The 11,389-nt window shown below is 41.9% G+C and overlaps 1 long non-coding RNA gene across 1 annotated transcript; it reads right to left on the bottom strand.

The window, feature by feature from the left end:
* Positions 1 to 485: 485 nt before the first annotated feature.
* LOC123372221 lies at positions 486 to 7,267 on the bottom strand. Its single transcript, XR_006580174.1, has 3 exons — positions 7,139 to 7,267; positions 1,388 to 1,552; positions 486 to 576 (listed from the first exon to the last, which is right to left on the bottom strand). It is a non-coding gene; the product is annotated as an uncharacterized LOC123372221 (long non-coding RNA).
* Positions 7,268 to 11,389: the final 4,122 nt, after the last annotated feature.

Raw genomic sequence — 11,389 nt, 5'->3', positions numbered from 1 at the left:
AGTGCCTCTGCCAATCTGCCCTGGAGGAAAATTTATTCCCGACCCCAAATATGGCGATCAGTTAAACCCTGAGCATGTGGGCAAGACTCACCAGCCAGCACCCAGGAAAGAATTCTCTGTAGTAACTCAGATACCACACCATCTAATATCCCATCACAGACCATTGGGCATATTTACCTGCTAATAATCAAAGATAGCCTAATTTTGGCAATTAATTTATCCCATCATATCATCCCCTCCATAAACTTATCAAGCTTAGTCTTGAAGCCAGATATGTCTTTTGACCCCACTACCCCCCTTGGAAGGCTGTTCCAGAACTTCTTTGTTTCTCCTTTTTCCACTTTCTATAAAACTCTCCTTCATTCTCTTTATTCACTCATACCTTCTCTCCCCTTTCATTCTCACTCCATTCCCCATGTCACTCTATCCACTCTACATAGTTATGCTCATCATCATGGTATCCAAGCATCTGATTTATGCCTCACCTTTTCAGAATCTCTGTCCCCACCTGTCACTTTCTTTTTGACTCTCTGCTACCACTGCCACTTAATTTTAGGCCTGCAAGTCTTCTTCTGCCTGGATGTGATCAAAACACAAAGTAGGAAAAGTAGCAAAGCACATGTTTCCAGCTTCTGACATTACCCTGGGCCCAACATAGCCCAGAATTGGTTACCTTCAGGGCATGCTGCAAGGCTCATCCATTTCCCAAGGCCCTAGGGAAACGCTATGAGGAAGGCTATCAGATGGTCAGATATATGCAAATCAACAGCATGTATATTATCCATGATTTTCCTTCAATCATGTTAGCTTATCTGGTGCATTTAAGACAATGTTTCATCTGAAACTAACTTGAACTGTTAATACTTTGGTTGTTTTAGGTCATTTGCAGAATCTTCATTTTAATTATTTAAAGATATTTTAAGGACCCTTATTATAAAATCTCCATTCTCTCACCCTTGGAACTATGCGGAAACCTTTATAATTAGTTGCATTTCCTGTCCAAAAATTACAGTAGTTTAAGATCAAGTGTCATAGGAGATCACAGCAAAAATCAAGTCACAACACACCTGTGCTCAGTGGTAATTAATAAATAAAATATTTTGAGTTTTACTATTTGCATTAAAGATTCCCCCATGTGTTCTTATACTCTCTCTTCAGCAAGATTATACCATAAGGAAATATTCATCTGTATGCATTGTCTGTATTCTTATTTGCTCCCACAGTCACTGCCTACTTAGGTGACTGCAAAGGCTGGAATGCAAGCAAAATAGACTGTGTTAAGTGCATGCCAATGAAGTGAAGAAGACTTATTTTCTCTTGGGTAAACAGAATATGCTGCATATTTTAAAATGAGAAATAATAGAGATAATGGAGGTAAGAGACATACCTAGTATTCACAGGTACATCTGGCCCTTCTATCTGCTGGAGCCACCATGCCAATACATCTATAGTCACTGAGGCATCATTTCTGAATGTCCACATCAAAGGAGGAAACATATCTTCATTGCTTGTGACCAAGGAAAACATCTCCTCTGAGCAAGACCCAACTATTCTTGTGTTTAAAAATACAGAGGAAATAAGAACTGATAAAAAACATTCTCCCAGAACTTGAATTGAACCTAAAAGTTATTGAAGATCAAAAAAGGGTGGCAAATTTAAATTTAATTATTTTTTGTATGTTCCTCTGTACATCTGATTTCCAACTAGGACCATTACTGAGAAAAACTGCCCTTGTAAGACGAAAGAGGTTTGGACGTTTCAGATAAATTTAGATAAGCATCCAGATTTTGGTATCTGAGCTAAATAATTTCTGATTCACCCATCACTGCTGATTATCATATCAAAACACCTGACACAGCACTTTGTCTCGCTCAGCCAGACACTGTATTTACTCTTCAGAACTGAGTTGTTACATCTAACTGATCCTTCTTGAAGTAGTGACAGCTTCTACCAGATATTAAATGTATCCTATCACCATTCCTGGAAATCAGCAAAACAAATTCAGCAGCATCTCTCTCCCCCTAAACTGCCCTCCAAATATTGATTCCTCCCCCAACTTTGATAGTAAGAGAGATGTTTTTCACTTATATACACATCTTCCACTCTGTACATATACACATCACCTTAAATCAGATCACATAACTGTTTGTAATTGCTAAAGTAATAAATTGTTGTTCTAATACAATGAGGTCTTCTGAGCCATTAAACAGGGAAAGAGAGCTTCAGATATTAATACCATCACATCAAATGAGATGTACACTTTGGTGTAAAACATATCAGTATTGTGGGATTCATGTGTTATGGTATTTGGATTATGTTTTATATGGTTATAATCAGACTGTGGCATAAATTGGGAAGAACATGTACATTTACTTCAAGCTCATGGATTCAGAGCAACAGCTAGCCCAGGAATGGCTCTAATATTTTATTCAAGCTCTTGGAATGAAATATGTGTGATGTTTTAAATTGTTGGGCTCTGTTGTGGCTTTATTGGCATTGATGTCATTTACAGAATGACACAAGTCGATATATCAAGGGCTGATTTGAGTACCCATCCTAATAAGTTTAGTGCATGGTGATAAAACTGTATTTCTTCATCTTTACTGCATATTTGTATCATTAAATATTTATAACACATACTTAATTGCTGGTGCCATAAAAATGATAAAGCATTGGTAATGTGATACTAATTACAGTTGATGATTAGCATGTTTAGTAAAAGTGTATTAAAATCATTTTAATAGTGTTGGTAGATGGCAGCAAAAGTACACAAAATTATATTCAAGCTTAACCACCATGTTGTGCCTTTGCCAGTCACATTATAAAAATCACCACCATTATTAGCAACAGTTGGCAACTTTGTTGGCAGCAGGAACTGAGTGGTCATGAAACCAATGGCTCTCAGGTACTCAAAAGGTGATCCTTGTACATTAGAGTTGAAGGCCTGATTGTCATTTATAAGGCCCCTTTGTACACCTGTGGCACAGTAAAAGGCTGTAAAATGGTAGTAAACGACACTTACACCCATCTTTACACTGCCAGGCAAGTGGAAAGAGGCATTAGTATAAATGAGAATCGGGCCTCGCAGGAGCAGTATGGGGGAGTTTGCAGTGTTGCTGCTCACATCCTACTTGCCTTCCAAGTAAACAGAGAATATTGTTCCCACTGCTAATCTGGAAAGTCTGCAAAGTGCTAAATTCACTAGAATATACAAAGTTGTCTTTGCCGTGATCTACATGACACTACACTAAACTTATGTCACTATAACTACGCAGGTTTTCCACACCCCTGAGCAAATATGTTATACAGACCTCACTCCCAGTGTGGACAGCATTATGTCGCCTGGAGGGCTTCTCTCATCAGCGTAGCTACCACGCCTCGGGGAGGCGCTATACCTATGCCGACAGGAGATGTTCTCCCATTGGCATAGATAGCGTCATCACTAAGCACTACAGCAGCGCTGCTGTAAGTGTACACAAGCCCTTTGTTATCTTCCATTGTAACCATTTGTGCCCGTATGTTATATTTCAATGTCCTCTGCCCTGCTATGGTTATTAGCCAGTGTGCAGCAGTACTGACTGGGAGGGATTGCGCCTCAACAAGGCATACTCCCTGCTGGAGCTCCCCGGGGTGCAGGGGGAGTGCTACAACCCTTCACAAAATGCAAGGGGAGTCTGGGTCCCTTCCTTCCTCCACTCTTGGCAGATGCCTCCTTCCCAGAGGTCTCTCAGCAAGAGCAATCCAAGTGTCAGGAGTGCGGTTATGCCATCCACTGCTCAGAAAGACAAGAGCATAGAGTCTTCTTTCACACTCACCCCTTGCAGTAATGCACAGTCTGCAGGCGGGAGGGGCCAAAGAATGCATATATAGGGGACAAAGATTTATGCATGTCCTCAACTTGATATGCTCTGAGTGAAATCCTGGCCCTATTGAGGTCAATGGAACTTTTGCCATCAACTGTAAAGGAGCTAGGATTTCACTCTGTGAGTAGTCCCACTGATACCAATGGGAGGAACTGTGTGTAAAATGTGCAAGGCTTGGCAGGACTGTGGTATTAGTCATCAATGATTTTTGTTAGGGATCTGTCACTTTCTCATGATTAATTAAGCAAAAAAGAATGTTTTCTGTACTTCTTTGAGAAGCAGAGGATTATAGCAAGTTGATAATCTTATTACAAAAAAGGCTTTCATTGCTAGATTGCCAGCCATTTCTAAAGAAAAATCCTTGGATAATGACAGTACAGTTAATATTTTAGCCAGTTTTAATGAGCTCATATTCATATAGTAATGGGCTTATAAATATGCCTGCTATTAACTGGTAACGGGATTTAGGTTAATAAATACAGCTTTTGCTGCTTTGCATCAATAGCAAAGCTCCTTCAGCACAAAATGTTTGGGAAGATGAGGAACTGGGTAATTGTCTCACTGGAGAATTCTAATTGCATTTTAGTAGACTTGGCAGAATATTTGTGTAAATAAGCCTATTTTTTAAGAAAAAAAGTCAATTTACCTCTAGAAATTTTTAATCTACTGGAGATGTTTGAATGCATGGAGGGGGGAGGGATAGCTCAGTGGTTTGAGCATTGGCCTGCTAAACCCAGGGGTGTAAGTTCAATCCTTGAGGGGGCCATTTAGGGATCTGGGGCAAAAATTGGTCCTGTTAGTGAAGGCAGGGGGCTGGACTCAATGACCTTTCAAGGTCCCTTCCAGTTCTAGGAGATTGGTATATCTCCAATTATTACCTTTCTTGCATTTATTTTATCAGTGACCAAGCAACAAGTTGGAGAGTTGGTAGAATGGCACAAAAAATGAGAATGTCTGATATTGGGAAGTCACTGCCATCAAAGATAGTATGAATTAATAATTTTTGGATAAAAAAAGAGAGTGTGGTATTCTTGGAAAAGGGGAACCAGAGAGGATGGGTGCAGTCAAGGGTGGCAAGTTTGTAGAAATTTTAGTGGTGCCTAGAACCTGCCCCCCCAAACTCCACCCCCACATCTGCCTAAGGCTCTGGGAGGAAGTTTGGGTGGCAGGCGGAGGTCTGGGGTGCAGGCAGGGTGCAGGCTCTGGGAGGGAATTTGGGTGCAGAAGGGGTGAGAGGTTGGGCTCTGGGAGGGAGGAGGTCTGGAGTGCAGGCCCTGGGCTGGGGATTAGGGTGCAGGAGCGGTGCAGGATGCAGGCTCTGGGAGGGAGTTTGGGGATTTGGGGTGTTGGAGAGGCTCAGGGCTAGGGCAGAGGATTTGGATGTGTGGGGGTGTGGGCTCTGGGGTGGGGCAGGGCTGGGGATGTGTTTGGGGTGTAGGAAGGCTGCCCCAGGGCTGGAGCCAGAGAGGAAGACTCCCCCAGCCCTCTTCCCGCCGGCAGCAGTGAGCTCTGGGGGAGTCCCCGCACACACAGCAGCACACTCAACTCGCACCACTGTCACTGCACGTGCTTCTAGGGCCCCCCTCAGGTCCAGGAAGCCCCCTTGCCTCCCCTGTGGTAGGTGCCAGGGGGAGGCTTTCATCACATGTGCACCTCCTCCCCTGTTGCTGCCCCTCACTGTAGCCTCACTGAGGGTGGGAGATGGGGATGCCCCTTGCCCAGCGTGGGGCAGGAGCAGTGACTGCGAGCAGGGGGCCCCCTGTGCTGGTGATAGGTCCCGAAGGAAAAGGGAAGGGTCCAAGGCAGAAGAGTAGCCTGCCCTGCTACTAGTGGGTGGGGGAACTAGGACCCTGTGGTGGCAGTTGATGCTGGAAGCCAGCAGAGCAGAGTCAGTGTGGAGTTGCAGGGAAGAGGCAGGGACGCTCCAGGGCTTGGGGAGGTGCGTGGGGGCAGCAAGTAGGGCCTGGGGACACTTGGGAGAGGAGTGTGGGGGCAGCAGGCAGGGCCGGGGGGAGAGACCCGGCCCCAAACATTGGTAGAGCTAGGCCCCCTGGGCCTGAATATTGCTGGAGCCCGGGCACCAGGGGCCCATACAACTTGCCGCCCATGGGTGCAGTAAAGGCAAGGCCAGGAAGTAGATATAAAATGAAGTCAAGAGGTCTAAGCAGCAAACCACTAGGAAAGAGAACTGTTTAGCTTCTTCTCACCAAAGCTAATGAGTATTATAGTACAATCAAATACTGGCAGATCCATGTTTCAGTTCCTTTGTTTATAAATTAAAGTAGACTTCATTCAAAATTAGGTTTTGATTATGAGTAATTTTCCTTAAAAGAAATGAGCAAGCTCGTCAGCTGGTATAAATTGGCATAGCTGCACTGAAATCAATGGAATTACTGTGATTGATTCCAGTTGGGTTTCTAGCCCAATGACAATTCTATGTGTTTCATTATTTATCTTGAATATTTTCTTAAATGTCTCAAGCTGTAATGTCCTCCTCTCTCTACTTGTGTAAAGCACAGTCCTAATATACAGTACCAGATGTCATCCCACACATAGTAAGCATTTAATAGTACCCAAAGGTCAAGAAATGTGGAGTATGTTTTCATATAGATGCATTATTCTTGAATACATATACTATAGGAAAAAAGGTAACTTTACATGCTTAATACCTATATGCAAAGATTAAGAGCATTAGCTTCATTGAGTAACTCAGCATCTGCTATACCTGTCCTCCCCACCAACCCCACCTGAGATTAAAAATAGAATAAATGAAGACAAAGCAAAGGATGGAGGAAGGGAGGGAGGGAACAGAAAGAGAAAAGAAGAGAGAAATATACAAGAAAAGAATAAGGGGAATTGGAAGAGAATAATTCTCTGAACACAACTGAAAGTAGCATAGTTTCTGAGTGGTATATTTAAATACATTTCCACACAAAACTATAATTATGCTGATTGCCTTTACTGTTATGATGGTTGAGTGGATGGTTAGAACTGCTGCATAATATGGCTTTACTCATATATTTCCTATATTCCACTGAATTTGCAGTAGAGTTCATAAACCCTCAATGCTATTTCCAAGATCATCATCCTGCATTCACTCCCCCTTCTCTTATCAGATCATTAGGCAATAACACACAGTTCATTCATCATGGTAGCCTCAATATGTATATTTAGGTCAGACATGGAGGCATCACATGTTATGCTATGGCCAGATTCTTTGAGCTGTACAGGGTGATACAATAACCAGCATACACAGGTGTTTAAAAAAGCAGTACCTGAAGAACATGCAGACAGAGCACATACAGTCTCCTGGAAGCTTTGCTGGCAGCTTCAATGAACAAATGCACCGAGAGTTCACTCTGCAACAGGAAGGTCATCAGCCACTGCTGAGTTCACAGAATTTTATCCACTCCTGTAACGAATTAAGATTAATATTACTTTAACACCCAGAACATTCTAGAAAGTTTGTAAGTTTGAATGGTGCTTCTTTGAAGGGGACTGCGTTAGAAATTGGAAAGCAACTGTGTAAAGCATATATATTTCACTAATTATGAATGGGTCCCCCTGTTTCTGGTCAGCCCCCAAAATATTATAAGGCAGCCTTTCTAATTTTGACCCTGATGGACCGTAGTAGAGAGAGGCATACAAATAAATGGGGAAAGAAGATGGAAAATAATGTTGTTTCAGGTTTGGGTTATTTTATCCAAAGCAATTCACCTACCCCTGAAGATATCACTTATCACTTCCTAACTAAGGGACAGATACTGCCACTCTTCAAATAATCCATCTGTTAAGTAAGTATGCAACATCAGAAAGTTACCTGGCCCTAAGAATCTGTTCTCTTTAGGTTTAGAAACTACCACCCCTTTGAACCAATTGTTACTCCCTCCTTTAATTAAATTCTCTGGTTGCCAGCTATTCCACATCTTGTGTGCTATTTTATATTATCCTTGGCATACACACATTAAAGATTAGAGCTGTGTGAAGTTTCACACATGCAGCAAAACCAGCATCCTTTTAGCCAGTTTTATGAAAAGATGACACAGTACGTCATTATTCTGTAGTGCAGTTCTGCTAATTTTCACCACACCGGAAGGCCAAGTTTCATCAGGAAAAATTGTTTTGCCCTCGGCAAAGTCAAAACTTGTGAAGCTGCAGGTCAAAGCTAACATCCACTTACTGCAAGATATTTCTGCAGGCTGAATTGTACCAAGGTGATCAATCAGCTGAGACTCATAGCACACAGAGACTGGAGCAGGAAGAAGCTCTCATAGACATCTTGCACTTGGAAGGAAAATACATTATAAAATCTACACCTGATGTTGCAGTCCGCAGCTACTTAAATTAATTTTAGAAAGGAATATAGGGCCACATTCTGTCACCCTTGCCCATGCTGAGTAATGTTCTCACTGCTTTCAATGGGACAGTTATTACAGCAGCCTCTAACTGCACATATTCCTTGTATGTTACTGTTATGGGCTGGGTTAAACCATGTCATGGGTTCAGTAAAACCCCATTCAGATTGCTCGTGTGAACTCACCATTCAATTAACATAACTGTAAGCATAGGCCCATCCTCTGACAAAAGGTGTGTGTTAGTCCATCCAGGTGTTTTTGGATGAGTATTATTTGGGAATGCAGGACGAGAGGTCACGCAGTGACTGAGGCCAAACAAGAACAGACAGAGGGAGAGAGACACTGAAGGAGGAGCTGAAAGCATGGTGGTACTCTTTTAGCCTGCACCCCTGGAAGAGGCTTCTGGGTCAGGGGTGCAAGCTCTTGGTGCTGTGAGCAAAAGAAACTGTTTCCTGCTATTTGATTCCCTCTGTGTTCAGAGACACAGGAATGCATTCTTTGTAAATAAAAAAAAAACTGCATCAAAGAAATAACTATTACTAATTTCTACTCCCAACTGAAATACCCACAGGGCTCCAAATTTTGACTAGCTGCTTGGGTCAAAAAGAGGCAATATTACTGTACGTTAAGTGGATGCTTCTAGACCAGGGATCGGCAACCTTTCAGAAGTGGTGTGCCGAGTCTTCATTATTCACTCTAATTTAAGGTTTCGCGTGCCAGTCATACATTTTAATGTTTATAGAAGGTCTCTTTCTATAAGTCTATAATATATAACTAAACTATTGTTGTATGTAAAGTAAATAAGGTTTTTAAAATGTTTAAAAAGCTTCATTTAAAATTAAATTAAAATGCAGAGCCTCCCAGACCAGTAGCCAGGACCCGGGCAGTGAGAGTGCCGCCGAAAATCAACTCGCGTGCTGCCTTCGGCATGTGTGCCATAGGTTGCCTACCCCTGTTCTAGACTACAAGTTTTTTTTCCCCCTGACTAGATGCTAGGCTAGATCCACAATAATATTTTGATGCCTAAATGCCATTTTAGGTGCATAAGTCCAAAATGTAGATCTTCAAAACTCCTGCTCAGCTGCCACCTAACTCTGCTGGCACCTAAATTCCCCAGGTGCCTTTATGTCTGCCATGTGCGTGAGCGCAGACACCTCAGTCCTGATGCCCCGCACCTACTTCATGCCTGAGCCCCAGCAGGATTCCCTTGCCTGTGGGGCCTGATCTAGTAGGCATGCTCACAGGTCACTTGGAGTGTGTCTAGCAAATTGGGCCTCACACAAAACACAGCCAGAGGCGGCAGTGGTAGTGTGCCCTGATACTCTGTATCCCCTGGTTAGTGAAGGGACTAGAACCCAGGCCTGCCAGATGATTGTCCTAACCACTGAGCTATAGAATCGTTCTCACTTGCTCCCTCTGGCCCAGTGACTAAATTATTTATACAGAGTGGAACAGTTTCGAAAAAGGAGAGGGTGAGTAACCTATCCCAGAATAGCCTATATCCCAGTGGTTAGGGCAGTCACCTAAGTGGTGAGAGACTTGTGCTCAAGTCCCTGCTCTGACTCAACGTGAATGAGTGCTCTGAACACCTGGTGGTGGGGAACCAGGAAACCACCTCCTCCCCATTTTTTTTTGTGAAAAATGTTTGGCTTAGGTAGCTCCCCACTTCTGCCTTGTGTGAATCCTGTTCTTAGATGCCTAACTTTCCCCATGTATTGTATAAAGAGCTTGGTTGCCTAACTTGGGGCTGTGGGTGCCACTAAGCAGCAAAGTGCCTAAAGTTAGGCATTGCAACACTGATTCTAAATCCCCTTTGTGACTCTAGCTCAATGGATATTTCTAACTTGGAACATTGCTATCCAAAAGACACATGTTCTCTCTGGCTCTTTTTTACATCTGAAGTACACATCTGTCTGTACACATGATTTGAAAACAAAGTCTCCTCTTTCAAAGCAGCATAATTACACAGGATTCATTTCACTGCTCAATGGGGGTGCAATGCATAATTAGAATATCAAATTTAAAACCCTGGCTCCATCCAATGTGTGGAAATACTACTCAAGTAAAAAGTATTCGTTTTTCCAAATCCCATTAAATGATGTTATGTTGGTAGCTTGCTCATTTGTTGGTAGATGCTGTCCACTGAACAGCTTGTTTTAGCAAATTTATTTTCTCTTTTTCTTCCAGTTTGAGTTTGAAATAGTCTGAACTAAATGTCTTAATAAGAAATAAGTTCCTTTTCCTATTGCTGGAAACAGTGTCCAATCCTATCTCAGATGTCAGATTTATAGAATCTTCTCTGAGAATTTCCAGGTCAATTACTATAAATGAATCATAATTTGCATACCAAACAATCATGTTATTTATTACTAGATCATTTTTAAACCAAATGATTCATGATGCCAAAATCATGTTTTTTCTGGTAGAGCTGACTAGGTTAGATGGTGCACAGATAATGTTGGCTTCTTCTATGATCACCATATTTTACTGATTATTGTTGTTCACCATATCGCCAAGCATGTGCAGAAAATGAATATACTGCTCAAACTGTAATAGGCTGTCCTGCATAAAACGATAATAATATTGCCTACACAAATTGATAGGTTCTATTTAAGGCAATTCTACTGAATTGAAACATAACTGGATCAACAAGGGACTGTCAGTGCCACATGATGGATTTAGCCCAGTTTTAAATAGCATCGCCAGAAGGATAGATACAAGGTTCCTAGAAAACACTTTTTAAATGTTTTCTTTTTGCTTCATGTAAACAGAGAAGTTGTCATAGCAATACAGATTCAGGAACATTGAGATATATACAAAAATATGTGAGGCATGAACAACTGTTCATATCTTAACTTCTTGGGAGGTTATAACAAGCTGTGCTGTAATTTATTAGTGAAATGAAGACCTGGGTCTTGTAACAGACTGCACTGTCTGCCTGTCTTCGTTTAACCTTAATTTTTGTCTCTCTTGCAGCTTGATTGAAACCAAGCAATAATATACAGAATGTACAATGCACTTTAATATTTGTGGTGCTCTGCCATGCTACAATGAAGCAAACATGACCGAGGGGAGCAAATGCAGGAGGAAAAACAAACAAACAAACAAAAATACAAATGCCAAAAACCATACAGAATGTTGTTTTTAATTCTGTGTGTGTTCTTATTAGGG

Source organism: Mauremys mutica, chromosome 6, assembly GCF_020497125.1.
Source record: "Mauremys mutica isolate MM-2020 ecotype Southern chromosome 6, ASM2049712v1, whole genome shotgun sequence".
NCBI classification, from domain to species: domain Eukaryota; kingdom Metazoa; phylum Chordata; order Testudines; family Geoemydidae; genus Mauremys; species Mauremys mutica.
Note: the sequence above shows the minus strand (reverse complement) of the source record. Positions and strands in the feature narration are given on the sequence as shown.